Raw genomic sequence first — 18,663 nt, forward strand, 5'->3', positions numbered from 1 at the left:
CCCTTCCAACTCCAACTCCAACAACGATATAATCCTCTGATTCTCGTCTCATCATGTAAAGCATATCGTAAATCTAATTTACAGCATGACCAGCATTGGTCCATGAAAATGTGGAGAAATAATTGTAGCAATCTTATGACTTAGCTGAATCCGATCTCCGGCGACACTAGCTGCTCCTCCAGCATCTATAAATTTTAATTAATGGGAGACGTTAATAATTGAATCCAAAATCTGCTTCATCAAGCTAGCAGCTCCTCTTGCATCTAAAAATATTTAGCTAATGGGAGAAGTTAATTATTGTAGTTTACGTTTATAAATGCATTTGATTAAGCTTACACGTGGAGATTATTATACACCTTTAAGCGGTTGACTTTCTCATAGAGCACCAATGATATCCTTGCAGAAAATTATACCCAGGTTTAATCAAAGCATCTGTGTGATGACTCAAAAAAATCCTTACATCAGACTTGTTATCATTTCCAGTAATCTCTTCCACTGCTACAAGCTACAGCTGGATCATCATCATTTCCTATAACTGAAAAAGTACTTAAAAGATTCAGAACCCTTTTGTAGAGACATAGAGACGCCCCACTTCACTGAATACTTAACACAGCCCCCCCAAAGAAAATAGACATAGCACGACAGAGTAATTGCTGAGAAGCTTGAACCTCTTGTATGCATGCCAGAAGATTGTATCTTTCTCATCTATAACTTTATATGTACTCTTCTGCAGCTCGCAAATTTTGAACCCTCTGTTGAGTCTCTCTATCTTTTCTGCTCCACTACTACTCCTGCGGCTAATTCATCCCCCTCTTCTCCTGAAGAAAAACCTTCAGGGGATCAACAGTGTTATCCCCATCGTCAACAACAAAGAAAGACATGATTTACCGTCGTTGCTTTTCATTCCGAAAATCTGCATCATCATCAGCTTCCAACAACATCATCTGGATGTCTGTATCTTTGGTACAAAACTAACCCTAACCTGCATCTAATTGTTTTTTTACCACCATTTTTTGAATTTAAATACCTAAATAATCAGCAAATACCACTTGACAATGGTATATGTAAATCATAGATACTCAATCTAAAAATATGCAGAATTCTCTCGCCTGGCACGACAGAGAAGTAAAACTCGATTGAAGGCATGCAAAAGGAGAGCAACTCCAACTTAAACTACTTGGATAAAAAAAAGAAAGACTTAAATAGTCTTCTTTCTTCACAATTTACATACTATGACTAAGAATGCAGTAAAAGAAATTTCCAGCATCTCCTAGAAAAACAGTATAAAAAGCTAAAAGTCTTGTTTAATAGTTAGTTACTAGAATTTGATTATAAGTTATAAAATAGTAAATGAATCAAAATTTACAATTTTCAAAGTTGTTCCTAAAGGGCCTAACGAATTCGAAAACTCTTTTTTCCTATTTCCCTGGGCATAATGTGACTTTTGATCTCTACCCGGACCCAATGGTCACTACTTGTGAACTCATTGAAAATGATTCTAGATTATGGCCTATTAAAAGTAGCCTATACGAAGTAGGAAGTGCTGTGGTGGGATCCTCACGGAGGATAAAAGCATGTAAACAAATTTTAACTAAAATCAATCATGACAATAATGTTGAGGACTAATTAGGAAATTTAGACAACATATTGACAAATATATATATATATATATATTCTCATAAATAAAATAACTAGATCGATTTGACACAACAATTTTGTTCCTTAAATAAAATTATAATTTGTAGATGAAAAACAAATTAAGCAACATTTGCCACTCATTATGCATTAACAAAATATAGACTACACAAAAAGCTAAATTATTCTAAAAAAACAGGAAAAGTGAACTACCTATTATTTTAATATTTAGGAACTTAAGTATAATAATACTTTCACAAACTTATATTTAATTATTCTAAAATAATATTAATTTTCAACTCAAAATTTTAAAGATAGTGCCACAAAAACCATGGAAAAATTTAATGAGACTTTACATTTAGTTAAAATTTTGTGTAGAAATGATAAATAGAAAAAGATCCGGGTGGATTCGAACCACCACAACCTCTCAGTTAGTCTGAGCACTCTTTCCATTTAGAGCTTACGGACCCACAGTAAGTAATGTAATAGTCATGACATGAGTTCGTGACCAAGAAAAAAAAATGTATAAATCATTTTATTTGTATTTGTTTTTTGAAACCAGAAACTAAATTTTGTGTGGGTATCAATAAATATATTGATATCATGATAATAATAAATTTGAACAAAAAGTGTATGCAGAGATAGATTGTAGTCCTAAAAAATTGCAATGAAGACATTTAGTGGAAGAAGACTAACCATAACCCCTTTTACTCGTGTTATGGTACCAGATATGCTTATTGTTTGTTTAGTTTGGATCACGCCATAACCTTCAGGTTACCCTTTTAGTCGTGCTGTTAGTTTGGACAATGGAACATGATTGTTTATTATAATCACAACCTTGGTAACTTGCTCTCTCATAAACATTCAGAAAATAATACACAATATTATATTAACTGTAATTTCTTATATATGCAATTTCAAAATAAGTTTAATTTCAGAAGTCAACTAAAGCACTAGGGTAACAATCAAACTTTAATTTCATAAATGAAACAAAGGCAATCTACAATACTAATCTGCACAATTTATACCAAATAAATTCATTAGGTAGACCCGGGTGATGATTTTAAAACAAACAGAGAGAAATCCGAAACCATATGCACCAATCTAACTAAGCTTAATAATCTCTAAACAACAAAAGATCCAGTCATAAATAACATTTGCAAAGAAGAACTATGAAACTTCCAATAAATCCGTACCTTCTTCAGCATTATTTGTATTCAAAATTAGATGCAGCTTCTTTAAAATCAGCATATGCAATTAAAGTCTTCTAGGCCCGGCCAACAGAAATTCAGTCTCCAACCAATCATTAAAGTCCCCAGCATACATTTATAACTTTAAAAAAATAAAAAAAATGGTTCTGAAAATAGCTACTTTATAATCTTCAAAACATTAATAACTGGAATTCGGGAAGACATAATATAAATAAAATATACTTGTATTAAGATCAAAGGATAGAGTAAGGAATCCTCTTCAAAGATTGCCCATTCAAAATTATAATTAATGTTCAAAGAAACATACAAATGAAGAAACTTGATCTCATAACCAGCCTTACAAAGACCAAACTAAGAATTTCAGTCTAGGAAACTAGCTGGCAATTATCATCTAAAAATCTATTAAAATCTTGGGAAAACCCAACATCTGATGATTATAACTTGCAGTTAAAGGGTTATTAGTAAGAACCAAACTCCAAAGTTACTCTTTACATAATTACAGTTAGAAATAAGGCTTTTCGTATATAATTTCAATTTGATGCTCATTTCCATTCAAAATCCTGACTTATTATAATAGCTGAGAATTTAATATGCAACAAATTGAGTAAGTAATACCTGCATTGGAAGCTAAGCACATGTATTCTGTCATGCTGTGGATGATGAAAGATGGTAATTCGATTAGACTTTTTGCTAAGATACCGCTGCTTATTCCGAGATGTGCATTTTGGATTTCAGTGGAGGAGCTGTTATAAATTAAATATTGAATTCGTTGGATTTCTATTGCAATGCTCTTACTTTTTTGAAGAATGTTAAATGGTAAGGGAAGAAGAAGAAAGAACACACACAACACCACACCGGAGGGGAAAGACCGGTCAATACCGTGCCCTTTCCCCTCAAAGAAAAACATATTTTATTATTAAATAAGGACCTGCCAAGCAAGCGCACCTGACATGGCAAAGGTCAGACAGAAGAATGAATGACACAAAAGATCGTCCAAGAACACAGAGGAACTTCCATCTTAAATAGTAGTTCCACAGTCCTGACTGACATCTTTTACATCTATATCAAAGATCCATCTTACATGCATTACATTCGATTCGGCATCTAAATCTTCTTAACATCACCAAGTATAAATGCAGATCCATATCAGAAAAGATTCCTCTCATCAGTATTGGCCGGTGAAAAAAGATAATCGGATCCAGCGTTTTTCGTAAATAAGTTTCCCTACAAAATAAAATGTAGATATATAATATGTTGCTAATTGTTTCAAAGATCGTAGTACATCAAACGAAAACAATTTCAAACAAATACATGACTTGGATGTTAAATTAAACCAAGGATCCATAAGAAAAACAATAAGGCATTCAACATACCTTCGTAAGCCAAACGGATTAATTAATAAGATCGCCAAATATCATCATCGGCATCTCAATATCCTCCTCCTAGGTAAAAAAGAAGGAAATCCTTACAAACATACCTCTGATGATTCATTCGCGGAATGAAAATAACCAAAAAGATCTTAAGATAACAGATCTTCTGTAGGAGTTTGAAGAATTAAATTCCATGGACTTCAAAATCAAAGATCTGAACCTAATGAATGAATTGCGAAATTTAGGGCTCTAAGAATAGACGAAGAAGAATAATGAAAAGAAGGTAAGGGGGATCCTAATATTATATAGTAGAAGGGGTATGTAAATCGATGGCTGAGATGTAAGGAAGCAAATAGATATCGATGGCTGATAATAATCGATTGAAATAACGCGGCTCCTTTATTTGATGATATAATGTATAATTAAAATAGACAAGCGCGTGGCGTTTCCTCTACGCAATATAACGGAACGGCTTTATTTTTATTCCGAGAAAAAATTGGATTATTTTAGCTACGTAATTAAAAATATATTTTTATTCAATATTTAAACTATATATATATATATATATGAATAACTTTATATTTTATTAAAAATATAAATAATTTAATTAATAAAATGATGATTAAAGCTATAAGATTAGAAAAAAAATTAAAATAATCCCACCTCAAACACTTAAAATATGATATATTTTTTTATTTTATTTTAAATCTAACCCTTTTATCATATTTATTTTTTATATCAATTCACATCATTCATTAATCAAAATATTTTAATTATTTTTTTATTTAAATATAAAATAACATTATATAATTCAAGCAAATAAAAATTCAAATTACTCACTCCCATCAATATTTATTTCCTTTATATTAATATAAGAAAAATTAAAACAAAATAAATAAAAATGAGTGATAGGAAGAGGGAATTTGGGCTTGGCATCACCCTCATAAAATACAAGTTTATTCATTAATATTTCTTTTTTTGAAAAACAACATAATCAATTCACTAAAAACCTCTAAAAAGAAGGAAAAAAATGTTCATGAGTTAATTAATTAGAGTAAAACAAATATTTGCTCTAAAAATTAATGAGTTACAACAGTTCAAACAGTAATAATAAGTTTATAATCTCGCATTGAAGTTATTAAATTGAGTGACTTCATCATAATTAATTCCTCAATTTTAACATAAACAACAATTTTGCTCACTTTTGGGATTTAACGTAAACAACAATTTTGCTCACTTTTGGGATTCACCTCCAAGTATGACAAAAGAATTGCAATCAAACTTTATGTTTTTCCAAACATCCTCAACTTAACATCTTACTCCCATAAAGATTATTGCGTTTCTTTCCATCCAAACATGGTAAACTAAAGAAGCAAAATCACATTTAAACATATTTGAATGAAATAGAGTACCTTTGGATTTTAAAATGGGCACCTCCTTGATATCAATCCAATCCGAGGGTAAGAAAGCTAACTCTATAGCTTGTATAAACCTCCTCCATAACTCGAATGTAAACGGACAGACACCAAATAAATTATACATCGTCTCTTCATTGCTTTCACAAAGTATGCAATTAGGATCCGAAATATCCATGAAACGTTTAAAACGATACCTAGTTGAGAGTCTCTTCCTAAACAACAACCACGACAAAAATTGTTGACTCGGAATGATCTTAGTGGACCATACAACATGAAACCAGCCCACATTGTTCCCCCTCTCGCGAATAGACTCCCAAGCTAAGTTTGAAATAAAATTTCTGTCTCTTTCCACCTTCCAAATACGTGAGTCATTTGTGTCATTAAAGTGCATCAATTGTATGAAGTTAAAAATCCTTACATCTTCCAGAATACGCCTCAAAAGTGTATTCCATTCTCCATCCCGAATGTCACGAACTGAGGAACCAAGACAGTTCCTTCTTATCCGCACCCCACCAAATTCTACCTTAAGAGAGAGGATCTCCTTGTCTTATCCCATTTTCACCTTTGAAAAACCTATCATGAACTCAGTTAACAGTTACAATGAAGTGCGGTGTGGAGATACACTGCCAAATCCAATCGATAATAATAATCGAAAAACCTAAAGCACTCGGAAAATCATGAATAATAGGCTATTTAATTGAGTCAAATGATTTTGAATATCAACTTTAAATGTTACTCAAGGAGAGATGAATTTATTACCGTAGCTTTTTAAAAACCCTGTATAAGAAGAATATTATGCGAAATATTTACATTTGGTATAAAAGCAGATTGACCTAAACTAACAAGATTAGGCATGAATGTTTTAATTTGTTTAGAAATTTTTTTTGAAATAATCTTGTAAATCACATTACATCACGAAATAGGTCTTGTCGTGATCTTCATCTACCTAAAGCCGTCACACAATTGTCTGCCGACTCCATCCAGAACCCTAATAGAAAAGAGGAAATAAGCGAGAGATTATAAACTTTAATAATGAAAAAAGGCAATGACCTTACCCTCGGTCTTCATCTTCCCCAAACGGTCTGTCGATCCCGTCAAAAATCCTAATGGAGAAGATGAAATAAGCCAGAGATTATAAACTATATTGAGATAAATATTATTAGTTAGTATAATAAATTTAATACCTTACTTAAATATTTAAATATAAAGTAATATTTTGAGGACTATATTATTATTTGTTGTAACTGAAACAATGATCAGGGCAAATGACACTTGTTATGTAAATACATTGTTGTTAATCACCGCTTGCTTATTTTCTAATAAGATATCATGCGATTTTCTCTTAAGCTACTTTCTATCATGATCTTGATTTATCAAATAATGTTGATTCTTCAAGTTTAATTAATCTATAATACAAGAAAGACGACGACTTTACCATCTGTCGTCATCTTCTCGAAGACGTCACCCAGTGGCCTACCGACCCGTCCAAAACCCTAGAAGAAAAGAGGAAGTCGTCACCTCGTCCAAAACCTAGTAGAAAAGAGGAAGTCGTCACCCAACATCTGCCGATCGAGGATCGCTCATCCAATGTAGATGGTGAGATGGCGTCCCTAATTCAACTGGGCCTTCCAAAACCTAGCTGAAAAGAGGAAATAAGTGAAAAAGAAAAACATCATAGCAATATTTTTTAATACTAAGACCCGTAAAACCCTCTATTGTACCCGTTCATTGAGGTCTCTACTTAAGCTTCTTTATTATTATTATATATATTACATTAGAAGTCACAAAATGGCCAATACAAAAGTCACTCAACATCAAAGCAATATCTCTTTTCAACTACTTTCACTTAGAGAACGAAATGGTAATAATCAAACATTATATTGGTGTTCAAGTTCACTATAAAACTATATACTTTGTCACTTTTTTTATTGTCCCCAACTGGCATGCATAAAGCATATATACTTCGTCACTTTTTTTTATTGTAACTATTGGATAAGATAATAGAAAAAACATATAAAAGGTTAAAGGTGAAACAACTTCAACTGATTAAATTTCTACAATACCAGTTGTACATACCCTAGTATAAAGAACGTCTTCCTACACAACAAAGACAAAAGGAAGTGCTGAAAAATAGAATTAAGAGGGTTGAAAATGTTGATTTCCCGAACTCACACGTGGGTGGAAAGTAATTCATAAGAATGTGGAGAAAGTCCAAGCAAAAATGAGACTTTATTTTTTGTTTTGTTAAATAAACAAAATAAATAAAACAAGCATACATAATCCAAACAGAAAATACAGTCAAACTAAATACTTTATTAAGTTGGATAAAATCATAAATTATTTTTCCATCATTTCCAAATCCATATACAAATTGTAGAGAAAAGATAAAGAAACTTATCGACATCCTTGATCCTTCAGTTATGAAAATTATAAAGTATCAATTGGCTAATACCCCAAATTAGTTTTTACTAAACTAACAAATAGCCCTTACACTTTACATGTATTACAATTTCAGTAACTTAAAACATTCTATTAAAAATAATAACTTAAACTTATTAATTTGTATTAAAGCTACAAAACTACAAATCTTCTTGATTCATTTATCTTCATACTCCCCTCTCAAGATGCACGTCTTGTAAAAACAATCGTGATCGAAGAAATTGAATTGTGGATAGTCCAAAATCTTTGTAAAAATATCAGCAATCTGCAATTTAGTGGATATGTGCTGCAATTTTATAAAACCAGATAAAAATTGATTTCGAACTACATGACAATCGATGTCTAGATGTTTTGTCCGCTCATGAAATGCAGGATTTTCCATAATATGAATGGCTTCCTGATTATCACAATGTAATGTAATGGGTAATTGAAGAATAATTCTGAAATCATTAATAAGATATGAAAGCCACGTAATCTCGCAAACTGTCACAGCTAAGCTACGATACTCAGTCTCGGTTGAAAAAAAAGATACAGTGGGTTGTTTTTTTGTTTTCCAATAGATAACCGAATTTTCAAACATGATACAATAACTTGATAATGATTTTCTTGTTTCTAAACATGAACCCCAATCAGAATCAGAGAATTCCTCAAAATATGTAGTGAATTATCAAATGGAAAAAACAGTCCCAAAGAGACTGAACCCTTTAAATATTTAACCAAATGTAAAGTTTTCTCAATGACAATTCATTGGTTGATTAACAAATTAAGACAATTGTTGTACAGCAAATGTAATGTCTGGTCTAATATAATTAAGATATAACAATCTCCCAATAATCATTGAAAAATTTAATACCTTTGATCATGAGTATTTTAGTTGGTTTACAACCCAAACGACCAACATCACCAATAAGATCGAGAATGTAATTTCTTTGGTTAACACAAAAATCATTCTTGGTTTGTGCAATTTCAAGACCGATAAATAATTTGGCTTTTCCAAGGTCTTTTATGGTAAATTTATAATCAATAAAATTCTTTACCAAAGAAATTTCAATCAAATCATTTCCAGCAATAAGAAAATCACCACATATATGAGCAAAACAGTGATAGTAGATTTAGAATGTTTAATATAAAGACACTGGTCATGTTTTGATTTAATAAATTATATTGTAGTTAGACTTAAAGATATTTCAGCATGTCATTGCCTTGAAGTTTGTTTTAAACCATATAAACTTTTATTAAGTTTACATACAGGATTTTTTAAATCAAAATGTACACCCTCAAGCAGTTTCATATAAATTTCCTCATTAAGATTTCCATGAAAAAAACATTATTGATGTCAATGTGATATAAATGTCATCGTTTAGAGGCAGCAAATGCAATTAAAAAACGAATTATAACTGTTTTAGCAATAGGTGCAAAACATTGATGAAAATTAATTCCATCTTTTTGATTAAAACCTTTAACCAGTAAACATGCCTTACATTTGTTTAAACTGCAATTAGAATTTAACTTTGTTTTGAAAATCCAGCGACAACCAATAGTTTTTTTCCTTTTGATAAAGTTGTAATTTCCCAAGTATTAGAGCTTCAAGCTATTGTGTTATGGCTTGAATCCAATTAAAATTTTATGAAACCTCTAAAAATGATTGTGGTGTGTAAGTATGATCAAGATTAGAAAAAAAAAATTAATGTATTCACAGTCTAATAGAGAATTTATAAAAGAATAAGTGTTAGGGTTGTATCTACTAGAATTTGTGGATTCAATGTCAACATGATATATTTCAAAATCTTTCAACTAGGAAGATGAATGATTTTCCCTAACACTTCTTCTATTTTGATGAACATGATGAGAATCAATTGAATTGGGTAAAATAACAATATGATCAATTGATAAAACAGGTTGGTTATCAGATAATTGTTACTCAGATTGAGAAGAATGTTAAATCAAGTGGACTATCAGAAATAACTTATGTGTTTTATCATCATCAAAATGTATTTCATTATAAAAAATAATAGATAATTCACAACTATTTGGAGCAGATGTTGTGTCATGTGAATTGTTAGTTATATTTTGATATGGAAATATATCTTCATAAAAGACCATCTCTCGAAATAGTAATAACACCGTTATTAATTTCATAAACCAAATAGCATTTTTAATCAGATGAATAACCAATAAAAATACATTTAATGCCAGGATCTTCAAATTTGGTTTTATGCGACAAAACATTTGCAATGTAACATAAACATCCAAAAACTTTAAGATGATTATATGAACAAATTATCTTGATGTAGCATAAAATATGATGTTTTAAAATCCAAAACTGAAGATGACATTCTATTAATTAAATAAGTTGCAGTAAGTAGAGAGAAATGCCAGAATTTAATATGAAATTTGGATTGATTCATCAATGACCTTGCCACATTAATCAAGTGTCTATGTTTTCTCTCCACAACACCATTTTGTTGTAGAGAATAGACACAAGTTTTTTGATGAATGATACCTAAAGAATTAAAAAATATATTAAATTTTGAATTTATAAATTCAATACCATTATCACTTCTTATTATTTATACTAAAGATTCATATTGAGAAGAAAAATCCAAGTACATCTACTATAATCATTTATTATGGTTAAAATATAAGAAACTTGAATTATTGTAGGTTCCAAAAGATCAACATGAATAAGTTCAAAACATTTTATTTCCCAAACCAGGGTAGACATTATTCATAACATTAGGAGATGGATGACCAAGTCTATTATGCATTCTAATACAATCAATAACAGGAGATGGAAAATCAGTAGAACTACTATTAGAAATGTTTTTAGAACAATAACAAAGAGAAGAAAAAAACAAATTTCCAATTTTCTTTCTAAGCTAAAATTTGTTGACCAATTTACGATCCTGCAAAATACATTCATTTTCATTAAATATGCACATCATGTTCTCATCTTTAATCAATTTTGCTACTGATATTAGATTATATTTGAAGTTTTTTGCTATCATGACATCTTTTAGTACTAATCTTTAATTGAATTTCATATCTCTCAATTCAACTATTTCTTTAATTAATCCATCCATTAAATATAGGATCCTTACTTTATCAAGTTTTCTAATATTAATTAGCATTTTTCTAGTATTGCAAACATCACTACTTGCCCCTATCTAATATGCTCATGCTATGTTCAAATGTAAATGCATAACAAGAATCATAACATGTTGGAATTTTAGTGTATTTACCTGCACTATACTCTGAAGTTCCTGTTGATACATTCCCTTTTCCTTTTGAATTTGTCTTACACCATTCTTTGACTGTTTATATTTTGTTCCAGTAACCTCTACATGTTCTTCAATGTCATACAATGGAGAATTTGCCACATTTGCTATGTTGACAGCAGCTTATTTTTTTCTTGATTGTTTGAACCACTTCGGATATCCAAGTAATTTGAAACAGTCTTATTTTATATGACCTATTAATCCACAATGAGTGCAGATGGAGTTCAATTGAAAACTAATATTTCCACAATGTTTATATGACCTATTAATCCACAATGTTAGCAGATAGAACTCCCTTCAATTTTTTGATTCTTGTTGTTCAATTACATTTTTCCTTCATCATCATTGCAGTGTATTCCCCCTTAGATATGCTAATATTTCACTTAGTTTCAACATTAACTAGAATAGTAAATACCTTATGAACGGAAGGTCATGGATCTTATGCTAACATATTATCTACGACATGTTCATAAGAGTCATTTACTTCCATCAAAAACTGAAAAAATTTTCTTCTTCAACATCTTGTGCTACTCCATTTACAACCTTACATCCATAACAATTGACAACATCTCATCTATCACAGTTGCACTTTCTTTCTTGTTTCAAATGTGCAGTTTCATCCCAAATCAATTTAACTTTAGAATAATGCTTAACAATATCAGAAGTACCTTGTTGAATAGTGGATATATCATTCCCTAATTGAAAATGTCTTGGTCCGTTGTTACCTTCATATGTACTTCGAATATCTTTCCATAGTTGTTGAGCAGTTACAGCATTCTAGAAATGATATTTCAGATTTTGATCCATAGTGTTCATTATCTAGTTTCTCATCATAGCATTCACTAGCTTCCATTGCATTACTCCATCTACATCCAGTGACATCTTACAAGATCCGTCGATGAATCCGAGCTTCATTTTCGCCTCCAATGCTAGTTTAATACTTGTACACCACTCATAGTAATGAGATCTTGTTACTTGTTAGTACATAATTAGTAATTATTGCACCTGTGATGTCTCCATTTTGAAGAAGTAGTGGATCGGTGTTGTATTTCTTCTTGTTCGCCATTCTCCTCTTCAATTGAGCCTTTGTTTCTTGATCTGAGTTTGAAGACGACGGTCCTTCGTTGATTGTCAAATTAGGGTTTGAAATCTTCACTTCTTGATTCTTATCGATTAAATCGCTCTCCTCTGAGTTTGAAGAAAAATATGAACCATGCTCCGATACCATGAACAAATCCAGCAATATCACTATGACTTTGTTAGACTAATCAAAAAAGCAAATCATAGAGAGAAGACAAAGAAACTTATCCACATCCTTGATCATTCGAAAATTACAAAGTATCAATCAACTAAAACCCCAAATTAGTTTTTACTAAACTAACAAATAGCTCTTACACTTTACATTTATTACAATTTCAGTAACTTAAAACATTCAACGTAAAAATCTCTGTTCTTGAACCCCCTGTTCTCATTAAATCAATTCATTTTTTCAGATTTTTCTTCTTTGGGTATTTCATTTTGCAACCTAAATCATACAAATGGAAATAATTAGATCATAAACTAAAATCTGAAGGAAACACAAGAGTGAAGGTAAGTGGTCAAAACAAACACCTAGAAAGAGCAGGAGATGGAATTTTTTTATGAGCAAAAAAGTTGTTCTTAAGAGGCCAAAAAGGCTGGTTACTGTAGATATAGATACAGGCAAACAAGCGAAATATTATAAATTAATACTAATCTGGTTTCCGAAAAGATTTCTTCAACAGGTACTTACTTATCTACGTACGACTAAATTTCATCCAATTTACATAATTTGAAACAAACTGCTCAACTATCTTCAAATGGTGTAAATTGAATGAAATTTAGTTAGAAGAAAGTTTTTCCGGAAACCATGAATGATATTAATTTGTAATCACCTCAATGAATTAGGGACGCCATCTCTCCATCTACACTGGATGAGCGAGGATATGCTGGGTGACGGCTTTGCGAAGATGAAGACCAACGGTAAGGCCATCTTTTTTTGCTCCAAGATGGAATATGCATCATCAAGCTAGGAGCTCCTCCTGCATCTGGCAACACTAGCTGCTCCTCCAGTATCTAAAATTCTTTAATTAATGGGAGCAGTTAATAATTAAATCTAAAATATGTTACACTGCCAACCAAATCATCTGGATGTCGGCCTTTTTGGTTCGGAGTTGGAATCTGCTTCATCAAACTAGTAGCTCCTCGTACATCTAAAATTATTTAATTGATGGGAGAAGTTAATTATTGTAGTTTACGTTTATAAATGTATTTGATTACACGTGGAGATATAATCGTTCTAGATTATTATACACCAGCACCAATGATATCCTTACAGAAAACTACACAAATAGTATCTTTTTAAAATTTATCTAGGCTTAATGAAAGCATCTGTGTGATGACTCAGAAAAATTCTTACATCAACTGAAAAAGTACTTAAAATATTCAGAACCCTTTTGTGGAGACATAGAGAAACGTGTTAGAGAAAATGAGATGCAGGGAAATAGACATAGCACAACAGAATAATTGCAGAGAAGCTTAAACCTCTTGTATGCATGCCAGAAGATCGTACATTTCTCATCGAGCAGATTTTGAACCCACTGTTGAGTCTCTGTCTTTTCTGCTCCAGTGGCTAACTCATCCCCTCTTTTCCTGAAGAAAAACCTTTAAGGGATCAACAACTCTCAACAACAACATCGATGGATGTCTGCATCTTTGGTACGAAACTAACCCTAGCATGCATCTAATTATTTCCCCCTCCCCTTTTTTGAATTGAAATACCTAAATAATAAGCAAATACCACTCGATAAGGTAAGGCATATGTAAATCCTAGAAACTCAATCTAAAAATATGCAGAATTCTCTCCCATCTAGTCTCTGCTTGTCTGGCACAAGCAGAAGAAGTAAAACTCATTGAAGGCAGGCAAAAGGAGAGCAACTCCAACCTTAAATAGTCTTCTTTATTCACAGATTACATACTATATCTGAGAATGCAGTAAAAGAAATTTTCAGCATCTCCTAAAAATAACAGCATAAAAAACTAAAAGTTTACTAGGGGCTAGTTCGGATTGGGGTTATTTAAAAAACCTAGAAGGAGAAAATAATAATGATTGGTGATGATTTTGAGAAAGTGATGATTATTTTTGGTAAATGACTTAAAAGGTATTGATATATATAAATAAAATAAAAAATAATAATTTAAAATAGAGGGTATTTTAGTATTTTGGTTAATGAAATGAGTGATATGATTGTTGAGAAGTTATTGATTGGAAAATTGATTTTGTTTGGGTTTTTCAAATAACCCAAAGAGAACAAGGCCTAGAACTTGATTATAAGTTATAAAATAGGTAAAATGAATCAAAATTTACAATTTTCAAAACTGTTCCTAAAGGGCATATTCGAATTCAAATATTCTTTTTTCCTATTTCCCTTGGCGCAATGTGAAAAAAGTGAGATCACTACTTGGCAATGTGAAAAAAGTGAGATCACTACTTGTGAACATCTAGTTCGTGGCCTATTAAAAGTAACCTATTAGAAGTAGAAAGCGCTGTAATGAGGCAGTCAGTTTGATAATGATGAAAATTGCAGTAAATGAGGGGAAAAAAATGAATCTTTTATATTGAGATAGACATCCCCTCATCTTCAGAAGATCTACATCATCAACTCTGAACAATAAAAATAAAGACATTGCCACTCATTATGCATTATCAAGATATAAACTACAGAAAAGCTAAAACCAGCCAAGAAAGTTCAAACATCTAGCAAAAACATAACACTTAAAAACAGTAAAAGTGAACCACCTATTATTTTAATAGTTAGGAACTTAAATATATTAATACTTTCACAAACTTATATTTAACTATTCTAAAATAATATTAATTTTCAACTCAAAACATTGAAATGATGATGCGAGCACAAACTTCTAGCATACTAGAAATGATTATTCCAAAACACAAAGCATATGAAGTTCTAAAATATATGATTCTTCCTCTTGACATTTAAAATGGGAATGGTTTGAGTATTTTTTTTCTAAACAAAAGTTTATTCTTGTAAAGAAAAGAACTCACTTCAACTAAACGTATGGAATCTAAGAAATACAATCTTTAGAAAATAGAATAGTGCCACAAAAATCATGGAAAAATTAAATGACTTGACATTTAGTTAAAATATTGTGTAGAAATAATAAATAGAAAAAGATCCGGGTGGATTCGAACCACCACAACCTCTCAGTAAGTCTGAGCACTCTTTCCATTTAGAGCTTACGGACCTACAGCAAGTAACCCAAATCTAAAGTGACGAGAGTCGTGAAAAAAAACTCATATAAGCCAATCTATGTTAAAAAATTGCAATAACATTTAATGAAAGGAGACTAACCAAATCTTGGAGCCAATCCAGACTCCAAGGCTATCTCAAATTATTCTCTTCTTCTCTTCCTTTAATAACCTTTAACTACGTACCAGATGTGCTTATTGTTTGTTTAGTTTGGATCATTATAGAACCTTAGTTTTAGTTCAGACCGCCATAGAACAACCTTCAGGTTACCCTTCAAGTCATCTGTTTAGTTTGGATCACCATTGAATATGAATGTTGATTATAAACACAACCTTAGTATCTCTCATAAACAAGAGACTTTAAGTTAAAAATCACTAGGATAACAATCAAACTTTAATTTCATAAATGAAACAAAGGCAATACTTACAATATTGATAATCTGCACTAGGCAGAACCAGGTGATGATTTGATTTGAAAACAATTAGTGAGAAATCCGAAACCAGATGTACCAATCTAACTAAGCTTTCAACTTACAAAATAATCACTAAACAACAAAAAGACCCAGGCATAAATAAATTTGCAAAGAATAATAGGAAATTTCCAATAAGTCCGTACCTTCATCAGCATTACCATAAAAGTTGAAGCACCCATTCCAAAGCTGAAACAAGTTTGTATTCAAGCTTAGATGAAGCTTCTTTAAAATAGCATATGCAATCAAAGTCTTCTAGGCCCGGCCAACAGAAATTCAGTCTCCAACCGAACATTAAAGTACCCAACATTATAACTTAAAAAATAATCATCAAAACACTACAAACCAAGCTCATAACTGGAATTCGGAGGAAAAAATAATAATTGTATTAAGATCAAAGGATAGTGTAGAGAATCCTCTGCAAAGATTGTCCATTATTATAATAGATGCTCAAAAAATCCTACAAATGAAGAAATTTGATCTCATAACCAGCCTTACAAAGACCAAACTCAGAATTTCAGTATAAGAAACACAACATCTGATGATTATAACTTGGACCAAGCTACAAAGTTACTCTTTACATAATTGCAGTCAGAAATAAGGCTTTTCATATCGTTTTGATACTCATTTCAATTCAAAATTCTGCCTTAATATAGCTGAATATTAATATAACAAATTGAGTAAATAATACCTGCATTGGAAGCTAAGAATCTGAATTTTGTTATGCTGTGGAAGATGGAAGATGGTAATTCGATTAGCCTTTTTTGTTAAGATACCGCTTATTCCGAGATGAGCTTTGGGTTCATCCATTTTGGATTCCAATGGAGGAGCTGTTCTAAATTAAATATTGAATTCGTTGGATTTCAAATGCAATGCTCTTTACTTTTTTTTTTGAAGAATGTTAAATGGTAAGGGGAGAATCGGGAATGCATGGAAAGGGGAAGAGAAGAAAGAAACACACAACACCACACCGGAGGGAAAGGCCGGTCAATACCGTGCCCTCTCCCCTCAAAGAAAACATCTTTTATTATTAAATAAGGACCTGCCAAGCAAGCGCACCTGACATGGCAAAGGTCAGACAGAAGAATGACACAAAAGATCGTCCAAGAACAAGAAGGAACTTCCATCGTAAATAGTAGTTCCACAGTCCTGACTGACATCTTTTACATCTAAATCAAAGATCCATCTTACATGCATTACGTTCGATTCGGCTTCTAAATCTTCTTAACATCAGAGCAAGTATAAATGCAGATCCATATCAGAAAAGATTTTCCTTTCATCATCAGTCTTGGCCGCAGGTGCAAAAAGATAATCGGATCCAGCGTTTTGGTAAAAATAAGCTTCCTGCAAAATAAAATATAGATAATATAATACGTGTTGCTAATTGTTTCAAAGATTCGTAGTAGTACATCAAACGAAGAACAATTTCAAACAGATACATGACTTGGATGTTAAATTAAAACAATAAGGCATTCAACGTACCTTCGTAAGCCACACACGGATTACTTAAGATCGCCAAATATCTCATCATCGGCATCTCAATATCCACATAGGTAAATGCAGGAAATCATTACAAACATACCTCAGATGATTCACCGGAATGAAAAAAGCCAGAAAGATCTTAAGATAACAGATCTGTAGGAATTTGAAGCAATAATTTCCATGGAATTCAAAATCAAAGATCTGAACCTAATGAATGAATTGAGAAATTTAGGGCTCTAAGATTAGATGAAGAAGGGATGACTAATGAAGGGAAGGGGGTCCTAATATTATATAGTATGAATGGATGGCTGAGATGTAAAGAAGCAAAAAGATATCGATGGCTGATAATAATCGATTGAAATAAGGCGGTTACTTTATTTGACGATAAGTTGGATGAGCTGTTATATATAATATATAATTAAAAAAAGACAAGCGCGTGGCGTTTCCTCTACGCAATATAGATTAGTCAATAACGGAACTTTGAACGGGCTTATTTTTATATTAAAAAATTATTAATAATTTTATATTTTATTGAAAATATAAATAATTTAATTAATAAATGATGAATAAAGATAAAAGATTAAGAAATAAAATAAAATAACCCCCACATTAAACACTTCATGGCCTCTATACGAGCTTGTTTGATAAGATATTGTTTTTTAAATTCGTATTTAAAATTTATCGTTTTTTTTTAAATTATCAATTCAATTCATTCATTAATGAAGTATCTTTTACTTTATTTTTTAAATTTAAATATAAAATAACTTTATAATAATTCAACAAAATAAAAATTCAAATAATCTAAAAATAAAATAATAATAAAAACTATAAAATATAAGTTTATTTATTTAATAAAGACAAACAAGACTTACTGTATATGTAACTGGAAATAAAACCAATTAAAGGAAGAGAGAAAGAAATAAAGAAACTATTTTTATTTTCTTTTAAGCCTACCGAAAATATATATATATTAAAGATCCATGCGACACCCAATTTATATATATATATATTATATATTAAGTTCCAAATTATTTTAATTAAAAATTTTACATTTTTAATGGCCAGAAATTGT

The 18,663-nt window shown here is 31.1% G+C and overlaps 1 long non-coding RNA gene across 2 annotated transcripts; it reads right to left on the reverse strand.

Moving 5' to 3' along the window:
- Positions 1–13,609: 13,609 nt before the first annotated feature.
- On the reverse strand, positions 13,610–16,430 carry LOC124923841. Of its 2 annotated transcripts, none has more exons than XR_007098269.1 (3): positions 16,068–16,430; positions 15,743–15,922; positions 13,610–14,021 (listed from the first exon to the last, which is right to left on the reverse strand). It is a non-coding gene; the product is annotated as an uncharacterized LOC124923841 (long non-coding RNA). The 2 variants fall into 2 exon arrangements; XR_007098270.1 differs by lacking the exon at positions 13,610–14,021 and adding an exon at positions 15,358–15,635.
- Between the last annotated feature and the right edge of the window lie 2,233 nt (positions 16,431–18,663).

Source organism: Impatiens glandulifera, chromosome 2, assembly GCF_907164915.1.
Source record: "Impatiens glandulifera chromosome 2, dImpGla2.1, whole genome shotgun sequence".
Lineage (NCBI taxonomy): Eukaryota > Viridiplantae > Streptophyta > Magnoliopsida > Ericales > Balsaminaceae > Impatiens > Impatiens glandulifera.